The sequence below is a fragment of the Tursiops truncatus genome, unplaced genomic scaffold (assembly GCF_011762595.2).
Source record: "Tursiops truncatus isolate mTurTru1 unplaced genomic scaffold, mTurTru1.mat.Y mat_scaffold_716_arrow_ctg1, whole genome shotgun sequence".
Lineage (NCBI taxonomy): Eukaryota > Metazoa > Chordata > Mammalia > Artiodactyla > Delphinidae > Tursiops > Tursiops truncatus.
The window spans coordinates 19,793-36,788 of record NW_022983384.1 but is presented as its reverse complement, the minus strand read 5'-3'; the positions used below and the strand labels follow the sequence as shown (position 1 = coordinate 36,788).

At 46.8% G+C, this 16,996-nt stretch overlaps 1 long non-coding RNA gene across 1 annotated transcript; it reads right to left on the bottom strand.

Annotated features, from left to right (window-relative positions):
- Positions 1-6: 6 nt before the first annotated feature.
- On the bottom strand, positions 7-2,784 carry LOC141277784 (uncharacterized). The gene is made up of 3 exons (XR_012329615.1): positions 2,025-2,784; positions 1,880-1,924; positions 7-859 (listed from the first exon to the last, which is right to left on the bottom strand). It is a non-coding gene; the product is annotated as an uncharacterized lncRNA (long non-coding RNA).
- Positions 2,785-16,996: the final 14,212 nt, after the last annotated feature.

The following is a 16,996-nucleotide window of genomic DNA, read 5'->3' as shown; positions in this document are numbered from 1 at the left end:
CAGCATACATCCCTGTGGTTACTAACAAGTCAAAAGAGAAACAGGTTACCCAGTGGTTCCTTCCCTGAATCAAACCTCAAAGCAGGGTGTTCTGCATCTAGCGAACTGCTTCATACAAGGTACGCCCTAGCTAGACATCCGGGCCTGTGGCTCTTATAAAGCTTGCAGTGTTACACGAAGAACTGGGCTTTAGGTGGCAGTCGAAACACAAGCCGACTTTCTCCTGGAGGCGGGGTGACTTCAGGCAGAAGGTCCTAGATGGAATGCGAAGCCGAGGGTTTTTCTCAGTGCAGCTCAGACTGGGGCAATGAGTCACACTTACCCGGCATGTTGGATGTGCTACAAGGGTGTTCGTGAACCTGTGGCAGTGCTGGGGATTTCAAGCTGTCCCCGTGAAGGAGGGCAGTGTGTTGCCCTACACTCGGCATACACAGACTGGCTGGGAAGGGCTACGGGCCTGGCAGTTGCTTAGCAGGCCCAGGGGGGCCTGGGGGTACTCACCGTTCCTGCCGGGAATAGGGTGCCCACACGAGGCTCCTAGGTGTCCTGAAAAGCGTACAGCCGTTAAGATAATGCAGAGCAGCGGCTACCGCCTCATGGGAACTGCTGCACAGCCTCCACTTCTGCACGGCAATTCAGGGCCTTACCTTGAGGCAAGTGCTCACGCTGAGTGCCCCGTTAGTGACACAGCATGGTAGGATGATGAATTTCTCCTCAGGCAGAGTGACTTCAGGTACGAGGTCCAAGAAGAATTGTCAGCAGAATATTTTCTCATGGCAGCTCCAAGGACGGCCATGACGAAGACTTCCATGGCACGTCGGACTGGCCAGAAACGTGGGCCTGAGGCTGTTGAAGGGCTCTGTAAATGTACCTCTCCTTAATGAACATGCAGTGTGTTGCCCATCACTCGGCATACACAGAGGGCCTCTGAGGGACCAACCTATGTTCCTCGATGTTGCTCAGCAGGCCCACAGGGGTCTGGAGGTACTCAGTGATCCTGGAGGGAAATGATGCACACCCGAGGGGCCTAGGAATCCTGAAAAGGGTACTTCCTTTAAAATACAGCAGAACAGCGACTAAGGCCTAATGGAAACAGCTGCATGCCTGCTTTCTGCACGGATACTCAGGGCCTTTCCTCGAGACAAGTACTCATGTTGAGTTTCCCATTAGCTCTACAGCATGGCAGGCTGACCACCACCCCAGCCATGGAATCACCCGGTTTAGCTAGAGGAAACCTGTTTTTTTCCAAGTGCTATGCCTACAGTGGCTAGAGGACTGTCAATGGCAGTGAATTTCAGGTAGCTTCAACGAAGCATGAATGGAGATTTCAAAATGGGAAAGCATGGCTAGTTCCATCAGGCCCCATTTCCATGGGCACACGCAGCATACATCCCTGTGTTTTCTAACAAGTCAAAAAAACACAAGTTACCCACTGGTTCCTTCCCTGAATCAACTTCTCGAAGCAGGATGTTCTGCATCTATTGAACTGCCTCAACCAAGGAACGCCCTAGCTAGTCCTTGGGCCTGTGGCTCTTCAAGAGCCTGCAGTGTTACACGAAGAACTGGGCTTTAGATGCAGTCGGAACGCAAGCCGACTTTCTCCTGGAGGCAGGGTGACTTCAGGCAAGAGCTCCTAGATAGAATGGGAAACCGAGTGTTTTTCTAAGTGCAGCTCAGACTAGGGCAATGAGTCAGACTTCCACGGCATGTTGGACGTGCTAAATCGGTGTTGGTGAACCTGTGGGAGTGCTGGGGAAATCAAGCTCTCCGAAAAAATAGTGCACTGTGTTGCCCTACAAGCAGCATACACAGACTGACTCCGAAGGGCTAAGGGCCTGGCAGTTGCTTAGCAGGCCCAGGGGGACCTGTGGGTACTCACTGTTCCTGCCGGGAATAGGGTGCCCACGCGAGGCTCCTAGGTGTCCTGAAAAACGTACTGCCGTTAAGATAATGCAGAGCAGCGACTACGGCGTCTTGGGAACTGCTGCACGCCTCCGCTTCTGCACGGCAATTCAGGGCCTTACCTTGAGGCAAGGTGCTCACGCTGAGTGCCCCGTTAGTGACACAGCATGGTAGGATGATGAATTTCTCCTAGAGCAGAGTGACTACAGGAAAAGTCTTCGAAGAATTCTAAGCGGAATGTTTTCTCATGGTAGCCTAGACGATGGCCATGACGAAGAGTTCCATGGCACGTTGGACTGGCTACTAATGTGGTCCTGCTACTGTTTGAGAGCTCTGGAAATGCAGCTCTCCTTAAGTAATGTGCAGTGTGTTGCCCATCACTCGTCATACACAGAGGACCTCCAAGGAACCTATGGGCCTTGATGTTGCTCAGCAGGCCCACAGACGTCTGGAGGTACTCACTGATCTTGGAAGGAAAATGAAGCACACCCGAGGGGCCTAGGAATCCTGAAAAGGGTACTTCTTTAAAATAAATCAGAACAGCCACTAAGACCTCATGGAAACAGCTGCATGCCTCCCTCTCTGCACGTATACTCAGGGCCTCAGGTCGAGGCAAGTGCTCACGCTGAGTGTCCCATTAGCGACACAGCATGGTAGGATGCTGACTTTCTCCTTGAGTAGAGTGACTTCAGGTACGAGGTCCTCGAAGAATTCTAAGCATAGTGTTTTCTCATGGCAGCTCAGACTAGGGCCATGACGAAAACTTCCATGGCATGTTGGTCTGGCTACTAATGTGGTCCTGATGCTGTTCGAGTGCTCTGGAAATGTAACACTAACCCTCACCCTCATTCACACCCTCACCCTCACCCTAAACCCTAATCCCTAAAACCTAAACCCTAAACCCTAACCCCACCCCAACCCTAAAACCCTAACCCTAACCCTAACCCTAGTCCTAACAAGGCCATGAACCTGTCCCTAACTCAGTCCCTGACACAATAGCTAACAAAGGCTCTGATTCTAGTCCTAACTAAGGCTCTGACACTGGTGCTAACTTAAGCCTTCACACTACTCTGAACTCAGGCCCTGACACTGTCCCTAACTCAGGCCCTGACACTGTCCCTAAGTAAGGCACTTAAACTATTCATAACTCAGGCCCTGATCATGTCTTCAACTAAGACCCTATTGCTGATCCAACAAAGGCCCTGATGCAGCTGCGACATCATGCCCTGACAGTGTCTCCAGCTAAGGGCCTGACGCTAGGCCTCACTCAGGCCCTGTGACTCTCCCCAAGTCAGCCTCTGATGCTGTCCCTAATTGAATCCTTGATACTGGTTCTAAGTAAGGCCCTGGTACTCTCAGTAACTAAGGTCTTGAAACTATCCCTAGATGTTAACCTGACCCTGTTCCTAGCTAAAGTCCTGCCTCTTATGCTACCTAAAGCCCTTATGCTGTGCCTAACTCAGGCCCTGAATTTAGTCCCAAGGCCATGACACTCCCTAACTAAGGCCTTGATGCTCGTCCTAAATCTGGCCCTGACGCCATTCCTAACTCAGGCCCTGACACTGTACCTAACAGAAGGCCCTGACACTACACCCGCCTCAGGCCCTGACACTACTCCTAACATAGGACCTCACACGATTCCTAGGAGGTTCTGGTGCTGGTCCTAACTAAGGCCCTGCTCTGTCAATATCTAAAGTCCTGAGACTATCCTGAGCATATATCCTGACCCATGTCTTACTAACATCCTGAAACTGTCCGTAAGGAAGCCCTGATGCTGTCCCTAAGTGAGGCCCTGAGGCTGTCCCCAACAGAGGCCCTGAGCATGTCTTTAACCAAGACCCTGATGCTGATCCTACAGAGGCCCTCATACTACTCCTAAGTCATGCCCTGACTGTCCCTAACTACTAGTCCCTAACACTACTCCTAGATCAAGGGCCTTAGTTAGTGACAGTGTCAGGGCCTGAGTTAGGAGTAGTGTCAAAGTCTTAGTTAGGGCCTGTTTCAGGGCCTTAGCTAGCAGCAGCATTAGAGCCTTTGTTAAGTACCGTGTCAGGGCCTTGGTTAGGAATAGTGTTAGGGTCTTAGTTAGGGACAGTATCAGCTGCTGAATTAGGACAAGCATCTAGGCCTTAGTTAGGACAGTGTCACGGGCTTGCGACTAAATTTAGGGCCTGAATTAGGCACAGCATCAGGGCTATAGTTGGCATAAGAGGCTCGACATTAGTTAAAGACAGGGTTCGGTTAAAGTCTAGGTATATGTCAGGAAATGACCTAGGGATAGTGTTAAGACCTTAGCTACTGAGAGTATCAGGGCCTCGTTTAGACACAGTGTCAGGTCTTCAGGTATGGACAGCGTCAGAGCGGGACTTAGGAAGGGCGACAGGGCCTGAGTGAGGCCTACTGTCAGGCCCTTAGCTAGGGACACTGTCAGGGCATGACTTAGGGGCAGCATCAGGGCCTTTGTAGGATCAGCATTAGGGTCTTAGTTAAAGACATGATCAGGGCCTCAGTTAGGGATAGCTTCAGGGCCTCTGTTAGGAACAGCCTCAGGGCTTTATTTAGGGACAGCGTCAGGGCTGACTTAGGGATAGTGTCAGGACCATGGTTAGAGATGGGTCAGTATATTAGCTCAGGATAGTGTCAGGCCATTAGATATTGCCGGCAGCAGGGCCTGCACTAGTGGCAGCTTCTGGGCCTTAGTTACAGACAGTGTCATGGCCTTAGTTAGGGACAGCATTAGGGCTTCAGGTAGGATAAGGGGCCGGGCATTAACTACAGACTGAGTCAGGTTACGGGCTAGCGATAAAGTCAGGAAAGGAGCGAGGGATAGTTTGAAGGCCTTAGTTATTGAGAGCACCTGGGCCTTCTTTAGGACCAGTGTCATGGCCTGCGGTAGGGACAGTGTCAGGGCATGACTTAGGAGTAGTATAAGGGCTTCTGTAGGATCAGCATCAGGGTCTTGGTTAAAGACATTATCAGGGCCTCTGTTAGGGACAGCCTCAGGGCCTCACTTAGGGACAGCGTCAAGCCTCACTTAGGGACAGTTTCAGGACCTAAGTAAGAGATGGGTCAGGATATAAGCTTCGGATGGTGTCAGGACTTTAGATATTGATGGCAGCAGGGCCTTTGTTAGGGACAGTGTCAGGGCCTCAGTTAGGAGTAGTGTTAGGCCTTATTTAGGGGCACTGACTAAGTGTCCTTACTAAATATCCTAAGTCCTAACTGTCCCTACTAAGGACAGTTGGCACTACTCCTAACTCAGGCCCTGACACAGTCCCTATCTAAGGCCCTGATGCTACACCAAACTCGGGCTCTGACACTGTCCCTAACTCAGGCCCTGACACTGTCCCTAACTAAGGCCCTGGCACTACACCTAACTCAGGCCCTGACACGATACCTAAAAAAAGCTCTGAAACAAGTCCTAACTAGGCTGTCCCTAACAGAGGCCCTGATAATATCTTTAATGGAAACCCTAATGCTGATCCTACAAAGGCCTTTATTCTGCTCCTACATCATGCCCTGGCACTGTCCCTATCTCAGGCCCTAAAGATAGGCCTTACTTAGGCCCTGTTGCTATACCTTAGTTAGGCTCTGACGCTGTCCCAGTATCAAGCCCTGACACTGGTCCTGATTAAAGCCTGACGCTGGTCCTAACTAAGACCCTGATGGTCTCAATAACTAAGGTCTTCACACTATCTCTAGCTCATTTCCTGACACTACCCGTGGCCTGGAAGCTGACTCTGTCCCGAGTTAATTTCCTGCCTTTTATCCTCACTGATGCCCTAATGCTCTCCCTAAGAAAGCCCTAAGAAAGCCCTGTTGCTTTCCCTAAGTGAAGACCTGAGGCTGTCCCTAACTCAGGCCCTGAAGCTATGCCTAACTGAGGCCTTGACACTGTGACTACCTCAGGCCCTGATCATGACTTTAACTAAGGCCCTATTGCTGACCCAACAAAGGCCCTGATGCGGCTCCTACATCATGCCCTGACAGTGTCCCCAGCTAAGGGCCTGACGCTAGGCCTCACTCGGGCCCTGTTGCTCTCCCTAAGTCAGGCACTGATGCTCTCCCTACCTGAAGCCTTGATACTGCTTCTAAATAAGGCCCTGATAGTCTCAGTGACTAATGTCTTGACACTATCCCTTGGTCATTTCCTGACACGATCCCTAAACTTTACCCTAACCCTGTCCCTAGCAAATGTCCTGCCTCTTATGCTAACTGAAGCTCTTACACTGTGCCTAACACAGACCCTGAATTTAGGCCCCAGTCCATGACACTGTCCCTAACTAAGGCCTAGATACTCATCCTAAATCCGGCCCAGAACTGTCCCTCACTAATACCCTAACACTATTCCTAACTCAGACCCTGACACGGTACCTAACAGAGGCTCTGATGCTAGTCCTAACGCAGGTCTGACACTGTGTCTAACTAAGGCCCTGCTGCCGTCAATATCTAAAGTCCTGATATTATCCTGAGCTAATATCCTCACCCATGTCTTACCAAGGTCCTGAAACTGTCCCAAAGTAAGCCCTGACGCTGTCCCTAAGTGAGGCCCTGAGGCTGTCCCTAAAAGAGGCCTTGAGCATGTCTTTAACCAAGACCCTGATGCTGATCCTACAGAGGCCCTCATACTACTCCTAAGTCATGCCCTGAAACTGTCCCTCACTCAGTCCCTAAAGATAGGCCTGACTTAGGCCCTGTTGCCGAACCTCTGTTAGGTTCTGACGCTGTCCCGGTATCAAGCCCTGACGTTGGTCCTGATTAAAGCCCTGATGGTCTCAATAACTAAGGTCTTCACACTATCCCTAGCTCATTTCCTGACACTGCCCCTGGCCTGGAAGCTGACTCTGTCCCGAGTTAATTTCCTGCCTCTTATCCTCACTGATACCCTAATGCTCTCCCTAACTAAGGCCCTGACACTGGCTCTAACTAAGGCCCTGACACTGGCTCTAACTAAGGCCCGGAATCTGTCCCTAATATAGGGCCTGCTTCTGGCAAACACTAAAATCCGGACACTATCCTGAGCTAATATCCTGACCCATTTCAAACCAAGGTCCTGACACAAGGTCATTTCCCTAAGTGAAGACCTGAGGCTGTCCCTAACTCAGGCCCTGAAGCTATGCCTAACTGAGGGCTTGACGCTGTCACTACCTCAGGCCCTGATCACGTCTTTAACTAAGACCCTATTGCTGATCCAACAAAGGCCCTGATGCGGCTCCTACATCAGGCCCTGACACTGTCCCCAGCTAAGGGCCTGACGCTAGGCCTCACTCAGGCCCTGGGGCTCTACCTCACTCAGGCTCTGATGCTGTCTCTACCTGAAGCCCTGACACTGCTCCCAAATAAGGCCCTGATACTGTCAGTTACTAAGGTCTTGACACTATCATTAAGTCATTTCCTGACACGACCCCTAAACTTTACCTTAACCCTATCCCTAGCAAATGTCCTAAAAACGCCCCGAAAAAGGCTTTAGCAAAGCCCCTGAGGCTGATCCTACTGAGCCCCTTATGTTACTCCTAAGTCGTGCCCTGACACTGTCCCTAGCTAAGGCCCTGATGCTAGGACTCATTCAAGCCCTGTCACTCTCCCTAAGTCCGGCTCTGACAGTGTCCCTACCTGAAGCCCTAACACTGATCCTAAATTAGGCCCTGATGCTCTAAGTAACTAAGGTCTTGGCACTATCCCTAGGTCATGTCTTGACACTATCCCTAGACCTTAACCTAACCATGTCTTTAAGTAATGTTGAGCCTCTTATGCTAAATAAATCCCTGATGCTGTCCCTAACTAAGGCCCTGAAATTAGTCCCGAGGCCGTGACCCTGTCCCTAACTCAGGCCTGGAGGCTCGTCCTAATTCAGGCCCTGACACAACACCTAACTCAGTCCCTGACACTGTACCTAACAAAGGCTCTGATGCTCGTCCTAAGTCAGGCCCTGACACTGTCTCTAAGGCCGTGCTGCCGTCAATATCTAATGTCCTGACATTATCCTGAGCTAATATCCTCACGCATGTCTTACCAAGGTCCTGAAACTGTCCCAAAGTAAGCCCTGACGCTGTCCCTAAGTGAGGCCCTGAGGCTGTCCCTAAAAGAGGCCCTGAGCATGTCTTTAACCAAGACCCTGATGCTGATCCTACAGAGGCCCTCATACTACTCCTAGGTCATGCGCTGACACTGTCCCTCACTCAGGCCCTAAAGATAGGCCTGACTTAGGCCCTGTTGCCGAACCTCAGTTAGGCTCTGACGCTGTCCCGGTATCAAGCCCTGACACTGGTCCTGATTACAGCCCTGATGCTCGTCCTGATTAAAGCCCTGACGCTGGTCCTAACTCAGGCCCTGATGCTCTCAGTAACTAAGGTCTTCACACTACCCCTAGCTCATTTCCTGACACTACCCCTGGCCTGGAAGCTGACTCTGTCCCGAGTTAATTTCCTGCCTCTTATCCTCACTGATACCCTAATGCTCTCCCTAACTAAGGCCCTGACTAGTCTTAACTAATGCCCTGACACTGGCTCTAACTAAGGCCCGGAATCTGTCCCTAATATAGGCCCTGCTGCCGGCAAAAACTAAAATCCGGACACTATCCTGAGCTAATATCCTGACCCATTTCTAACCAAGGTCCTGACACTGTCCCTAAGAAAGCCCTGTTGCTTTCCCTAAGCGAAGGCGTTAGGATGTGCCTAACTCAGGCCCTGAAGCTATGCCTAACTGAGGCCTTGATGCTGTGACTACCTCAGGCCCTGATCGTGTCTTTAACTAAGACCCTATTGCTGATCCAACAAAGGCCCTGATGCGGCTCCTACATCACGCCCTGACATTGTCCCCAGCTAAGGGCCTGACGCTAGGCTCACTCAGGCTCTGTTGCTCTCCCTCAGTCAGGCTTTGATGCTCTCCCTACCTGAAGCCCTGACACTGGTCCTAAAAAAGGGCCTGATACTGTCAGTTACTAAGGTCTTGACACTATCCCTAAGTCATTTCCTGACACGACCCCTAAACTTTACCTTAACCCTATCCCTAGCAAATGTCCTGAAAAAGCCCTGAAAATGGCTTTTGCAAAGCCCCTGAGGCTGATGCTACTGAGCCCCTTATGTTACTCCTAAGTCATGCCCTGACACTGTCCCTAGTTAACGCCCTGATGCTAGGCCTCCCTCAAGTCCTGTCGCCCTAGCTATGTCCGGCTCTGACGGTGTCCCTATCTGAAGCCCTAACACTGAGGTTAAATTAGGCCTTGATGCTCTAAGTAACTAAGGTCTTGGCACTATCCCTAGGTCATGCCTTGACACTACCCCTAGACCTTAACATAAACATGTCTTTTAACGAAGGTCGAGCCTCTTATGCTAACTAAATCCCTGATGCTGTCCCTAACTAAGGCCCTGAAATTAGTCCCGAGGCCGTGACCCTGTCCCTAACTCAGGCCTGGAGGCTCGTCCTAACTCAGGCCCTGACACAACACCTAACTCAGTCCCTGACACTGTACCTAACAAAGGCTCTGATGCTCGTCCTAAGTCAGGCCCTGACACTGTCTCTAAGGCCCTGCTACCGTCAATATCTATTCTCTCCAAGGCCCTGCTGCCGTCAATCTAAAGTCCTGACATTATCCTGAGCTAATATCCTGACCTATGTCTTACCAAGGTCCTGAAACTGTCCCAAAGTAAGCCCTGATGCTGTCCCTAAAAGAGGCCCTGAGCATGTCTTTAACCAAGACCCTGATGCTGATCCTACAGAGGCCCTCATACTACTCCTAGGTCATGCGCTGACACTGTCCCTCACTCAGGCCCTAAAGATAGGCCTGACTTAGGCCCTGTTGCCGAACCTCAGTTAGGCTCTGACGCTGTCCCGGTATCAAGCCCTGACACTGGTCCTGATTACAGCCCTGATGCTCGTCCTGATTAAAGCCCTGACGCTGGTCCTAACTCAGGCCCTGATGCTCTCAGTAACTAAGGTCTTCACACTACCCCTAGCTCATTTCCTGACACTACCCCTGGCCTGGAAGCTGACTCTGTCCCGAGTTAATTTCCTGCCTCTTACCCTCACTGATACCCTAATGCTCTCCCTAACTAACGCCCTGACTAGTCCTAAGTAAGGCCCTGACACTGTCTCTAACTAAGGCCCGGAATCTGTCCCTAATATAGGCCCTGCTACCGGCAATAACTAAAATCCGGACACTATCCTGAGCTAATATCCTGACCCATTTCTAACCAAGGTCCTGACACTATCCCTAAGAAAGTCCTGTCGCTGTCCCTAAGTGAAGGCATTAGGATGTGCCGAACTCAGGCCCAGAAGCTATGGCTAACTGAGGCCCTTACACTGTGCCTAACAAAGACCCTGATTTTAGGCCCAAGTCCATGACACTGTCCCTAACTAAGGCCTAGATGCTCATCCTAAATGCGGCCCAGAACTGTCCCTAACTGATGACCTAACACTATTCCTAACTCAGGCCCTGACACGGTACCTAACAGAGCTTCTGATGCTAGTCCTAACTAAGGCGTTGACAGTGTCCCTAACTAAGGCCCTGCTGTTGAGTGGAGACCCATTGAATGTGTAGCATGCAGTATTGCTTCAAAGCATCTCTATTTGCTCCCCGAACCTCATCAGTCCTCTCAGCCCCAAGTGTCCAGCCTTATGTCTCACCCAGCTGTGTGTGTAGATAATGTCCTGACACTATCCTGAACTAATTTCCTCACCCATTTCTTACCAAGGTCCTGAAACTGTCCCCAAGTAAGCCATGACGCTGTCTGTGAGGCCCTGACGTTGTCCCTAACAGAGGCCCTGATATTGGCTTTAGCAAAGCCCCTGAGGCTGATCCTACCGAGGCCCTTATGTTACTCCTAAGTCATGCCCTGACACTGTCCCTAGCTAAGGCCCTGACGCTAGGGCTCACTAAAGCCCTGTCGCTTTCCCTAAGTCCAGCTCTGACACTGTCCCTACCTGAAGCCCTAACACTGATCCTAAATTAGGCCCTGATGCTCTAAGTAACTAAGATCTTGGCACTATCCCTAGGTCATGTCTTGACACTATCCCTAGACCTTAACCTAACCATGTCTTTAACTAATGTTGAGCCTCTTATGCTAACTAAATCACTGATGCTGTCCCTAACTAAGGCCCTGAAATTAGTCCCGAGGCCGTGACCCTGTCCCTAACTCAGGCCTGGAGGCTCGTCCTAATTCAGGACCTGACACAACACCTAACTCAGTCCCTGACACTGTACCTAACAAAGGCTCTGATGCTCGTCCTAAGTCAGGCCCTGACACTGTCTCTAAGGCCGTGCTGCCGTCAATATCTAATGTCCTGACATTATCCTGAGCTAATACCCTCACCCATGTCTTACTAAGGTCCTGAAACTGTCCCAAAGTAAGCCCTGATGCTGTCCCTAAGTGAGGCCTTGAGGCTGTCCCTAAAAGAGGACCTGATCATGTCTTTAACTAAGACCCTATTGCTGACCCAACAAAGGCCCTGATGCAGCTCCTACATCATGCCGTGACAGTGTCCCCAGCTAAGGGCCTGACACTAGGCCTCACTCAGGCCCTGTTGCTCTCCCTCAGTCAGGCGCTGATGCTCTCCCTACCTGAATCCTTGATACTGGTTCTAATTAAGGCCCTGATATTCTCAGTGACTAAGGTCTTGACACTATCCCTAGCTCATTTCCTGACACGATCCCTAAACTTTACCCTAACCCTGTCCCTAGCAAATGTCCTGCCTCTTATGCTAACTGAAGCTCTTACACTGTGCCTAACACAGACCCTGAATTTAGTCCCAAGTCCATGACACTGTCCCTAACTAAGGCCTAGATGCTCGTCCTAAATCCGGCTCAGAACTGTCCCTAAGGCCCAGATTAGTCCTAACTAAGACCCTGACACTGTCTCTAACTAAGGCCCGGAATCTGTCCCTAATATAGGCCCCACTACCAGCAATATCTAAAATCTGTACACTATCCTAAGCTAATATCCTGACCCATTTCTAATCATTGAGCCATCTGGAAATTTATTTTAGTGAAATGTAAACAGGTTAAGAAACAATGACATCGAGTGCTTTCTTCAATCAAAAATTGTGCTACCTTCCCATAATACAGAATTTAACTGAAACATGGCTGCCCAATCAAGGACTACATTTTCTAATTCCTTTGATTTATACGTGTGGCCCTGTAACCAGTAGAATATGGTCAAAATATGCATGGAAGTGATGTGTTTCATCTATAGGCCAAGACCTTTAAGAAGTTCTCTGTCCCATCTGCCATCTAGACACAGGCAACAAAAGAGGCCATTTGGACTGTGACACCGTAAGTTGGCAGGAACCTGGGTCCCTGAATCACCATGGTCAGGATAGGTACTCACTCACCAGGAACATGTACAGTGACTGTTACATGAGTGAGAAACACACTTTCATTGTGGTAAACCACTAAAATGTTGGGACTTACTTATTAAAGTGGCCAGTTTTGCTTCACCACTAAAGAATCCAGTGAGGAGATAGCTGTCCCTAAGCACTTGTGTCTGAGCACACTTCATTTTATTCAGCAAGCACTCTGCCCACTGCCCATGTATTTCCTGAGCCCTAGGGGATCAAGAACTTCTAGAGTTAAGTCTCCTCAAAAAAGAAGCACACAGAAGAGGAGAAACGCTAAAAGGAACCAAGGAAGACAAAAGCGATTGACCCCCCTCATGAAGTACATGATGGGGTGATTGGGAGAGGGCAACCTAGATGAGTTTATCCGAGTCAAGGAGGTGAAAATGGGCAAGCTTTAGCTAAACAATGAACGGTCTGATAATTCAGTAACTCATTGACTTCATATTTCTGCCTATGCTAGACCTTCCACATCAAGATGAGAGGACTATGTTAGAAAACAAATATCTGAGCCCCAAATCGAGGGAAATTACAATAGTCCTTTGGTATCCAAGGAAGATTGGTTCCAGTACCCCCTGCAGATACCAAACTCCGTGGATGTTCAAGTCTTTTATATGACCTAGCCAGTACAGTCGACCCTCCACATCCTCGGTTCTGCATCGTTCGAGTCAACCGACTGAGGATCGAAAATCGGTTGGTGGAATAGAAGATCTCACCCACGGATATGAATTGTAATCAAGGGAAAGCACTCAGTCCTAGCAAACAGGGCTGGTTTACAGGTTTTTCAAGAAGGAAAGGGATCAATGCAAGGGTCAGGATAAGAAGTATAAACCTAAGGGAATTTTCCTGAAAAGAGACAGGGAAATGTAGCCACTGAAATGTTGGGGCTTATTTATTAAAGTGGCCAGTATGGCTTCACCAATAAAGAATCCAATGAGGAGATAGCTGTCCCTAAGCACTTGAGTCTGAGCACACTTCATTTTATTCATTGAACACTCTGCTCACTGCCAATGAAAGGGAAATGTTAGTTACATAGTATTTGTAAACGATCTGGAAGGGAGGCAGTTTATCAGTGGATGACTTTCACAGTTAACTACATGTTAAAGTGAAAATTCTATTCAGGGCACTTGTGTCATCCACATCACTAGCCTAGACCATGGAAGAATCTGAAAGTAAAAAGCAGAGGTATATCAAACCAATCCAGGCTTATTTCAATTCATCTCTTATTAATAATACTTCATTTAAAACAAGACGTCCAGGACAAACTTAAAATAGGTGGTATACCAGAACAGCAGTAGAAACCAGTTTTAGCTACTAGACACAGAATTAACAATTGCATATGGATTTATCAATGACCTGAGCAAAATAGGCTTCATTTGTAAATGTGAATGGGTAACCAAAGATTCCTCCAGAGGGATACATGAAGAAGGAGGCGATGAGCTAATAAAATACCTAAAGTTAGTGAACAATTATTTGCCATTTAAGTTGAGGTTGAATTAAAAATATTCAAGCATTACAGTACACACTTGTCCCTCTTAGCTGCCCAATATTACACAGATTTTACAAATGTTTGATTCTTTGAGGAGCTACTTTGAAAAGCAATCTAGTGCCCTACAAAGTTATTCAACTAGTTTGTGAACTAGTCTTCTATTATTTTTTGTTGCAATTTGCTCAAAATCACTTGTGAATCTTTAATCAAAGTGTTCAGTGAGTGGAACTTAAAGTTTTGAAGCCTTTAGCAAATTGGAATTCTCGAAAACATGGTGTATAAATAGGAAGGCATTGAATCTGTCACTACAAAAGTGAGGAAGGAAAAGACCAAATCAAATAAGGGAGTTCAAACTGTGTACCTGACGGACATTTTATAATTATGCTTTGTAATCTCATAACTTGTGAGAAAAAGTTTTGGCTGAGCTTCCATTTGGGGGATAAATTTACATTCTGGAATGAATAGAAAAATTGAAAAGCTCTATTATTTTGTGATATCTCTATTTTGTTTGGCAAAATATTCAAGATAATTAGAAATAGAGACAACATAGTTGATGAGTTTTGTGTTAAAAAATATTTGTCTAAGAATGACAGTCTCAATGAAATAAAAATGGACAGTACGATGAAAATATTTGGACCAAAATATTTAAATATTTCCATACATAAAAGCATAATTAAGTACATTTACTGAGCAGAATTTTCCTGAGCTTACCAAGAATCTCACCGTAAGTAGAAAGAGTATTTTTCCAACAAAATATGGGCTACAGAGAAGAGTTTATCAAAGGTATCAATAAATTTCAATTTATTAATAATAAAATGCAACCTTGGAGACAATTACAATTTTAAGAACCAACTAAAAATCATGAGAACATATTTGTAATTAAAGTCGCTGAAGGAGAGGGGAAAGACAATGTGGCAGGAAAATATTTGAAGAAATAAATGCTAAAATATTTCCAAATATGACAGAAACTATCAAGCCACAGGTCCTCAGTGCTTAAAGATACCTAAGAAGATTGAATAGAAAAAACACCATATACAATCTCATCATAGTCAAATGACTGAAAACCAATAATAAAAAAAGCTTAAATGAAGCTAGAAGAAAAAAAGGCACATTCCATAAAGAAGATCAATATAACAGTGAAGGGGAGAAAATATTTGCAAATGAAGCAACTAACAAAGGATTAATCTCCAAAACATACAAACAGCTCATGAAGCTCAATATCAGAAAAAAACAACCCAATCCAAAAATGGATGAAAGACCTAGATAGACATTTCTCCAAAGAATACACACAGAGTGCCAACAAACACATGAAAGGATGCTCAGCATCACTAATCATTAGAGAAATGCAAATCAGAACTACGGTGAGGTATCACCTCACACTGGTCAGAATGGCCATAATTAAAAAAAATGTACAAAAATGCTGGAGAGGGTGTGGAGAAAAGGGAACCCTCTTGCACTGTTTGTGGGAATGTAAATTGATACAGCCACTATGGAGAACAGTATGGAGGTTCCTTAAAAAACTAAAAATAGAACTACCATATGACCCAGCAATCCCGTTGCTGGGCATTTACCCAGAGAAAACCGTAATTCAAAAAGACGCATGTACCGCAATGTTCATTGCAGCACTATTTACAATAGCCAAGACATGGAAGCAACCTAAGTGTCTATCAACAGAGGAATGGAAAAAGAAATTGTGGTACATATATACAGTGGACTATTACTCAGCCATAAAAAGGAATGAAGTTGGGTCATTTGTAGAGACATGGATGGACCTAGAGATTGTCATACAAAGTGAAGTTAAGTCAGAAAGAGAACAACAAATACTGTATGTTAACAGACATATGTGGAATCTAGAAAAATGGTGTCGATGATCTTATTTGCAAAACAGAAATAGAGACACGGACATAGAGAACAAACATATGGACACCAAACAGGGAAGGGGGGTGGGATGAATTGGAGATTGGGATTGACATATATACACCACTGATACTATGTATAAAATACATAACTAATGAGAAGCTATTGTATAGCTCAGGGAACTCTACTCAGTTCTCTGTGGTGACCTAAATGGGAAGGAAATCCAAAAAAGAGGGGATACATGTATACATATAGCTGATTCACTTTGCTGTACAGTAGAAACTAACACAACATTGTAAAGCAACTATACTCCAATAAAAATTAATTAAAAAAAATAACAGTGAAGGATGAATTCTAATCAAAGCATTGCATCAAGAAGACAATGCAATGACATTTTTAAAGGGCTGAAAGAAAAACATCTTCTCAACCTAGAATTCTATATCCAGTTAAACCAGGGGTCCCCAATGCCCGGGCCACAGACCAGTACAGGTCCGTGGCCTGTTAGGAACTGGGCCACACAGCAGGAGGTCAGCAGCGGGTGAGCGAGTGAAGCTTCATCTGTGTTTACAGCCACTCCCCATTGCTCCCATTACCGCCCGAGCTCCACCTTCTGTCAGATCAACAGTGGCATTAGATGCTCATAGAAGCGCGAGCCCTACTGTGAACTGCACATGCAAGGGATCTAGGTTGCGTGCTCCTTATGAGAATCTAATGCCTGATGACCTGACGTGGAGCTGAGGTGGTGATGCTAGCGCTGGGGAGCGGCTGCAGATACAGGTCATCATTAGCAGAGAGGTTTGACTGCACAGAGACCATCATAAATCAATTGCTTGCAGACTCGTATCAAAACCCTATCGGTGAGTGGCAAGTGAAAACAAGCTCAGGGCTCCCATTGATTCTGCATTATGGTGAGTTGTATAATTATTTCATGATATATCACAATGTAATAATAATAGAAATAAAGTGCACAATAAATGTAATTTGCCTGAATCATCCCAAAACCATCCCCCACCCTCCCTGGCCCATGGAAAATTTGTCTCCCATGAAATTGGTCCCTGGTGCCAAAAAGGTTGGGGACCGCTTAGTTAAACTATTCTTAAATGATGAAGAGAAAATAAAGGTATTGTTTGATTCATGGTCAAAGAAGAAATCACAAGGAAAACACGAGCTTATTTCGAAATGAACGATAATGAACACCCCTCATATAGAAATTTGTGGATAGTTAAAAGACTAGTTAGAAGGAAATTTATCACATTAAAAGCTTTCTTAGAAAAGAATAAATGTTAAAATCAGTGACTTATCCTACCACCTTAAAAAGCTAGAAAATGAAGAGAAAGTTAAACTCAAAGAATGAATAAAGAGTGTGGCAATCAAGTAGCAAATAGAGAAATAAAAGAAATCAATAAAGCCAAAAGC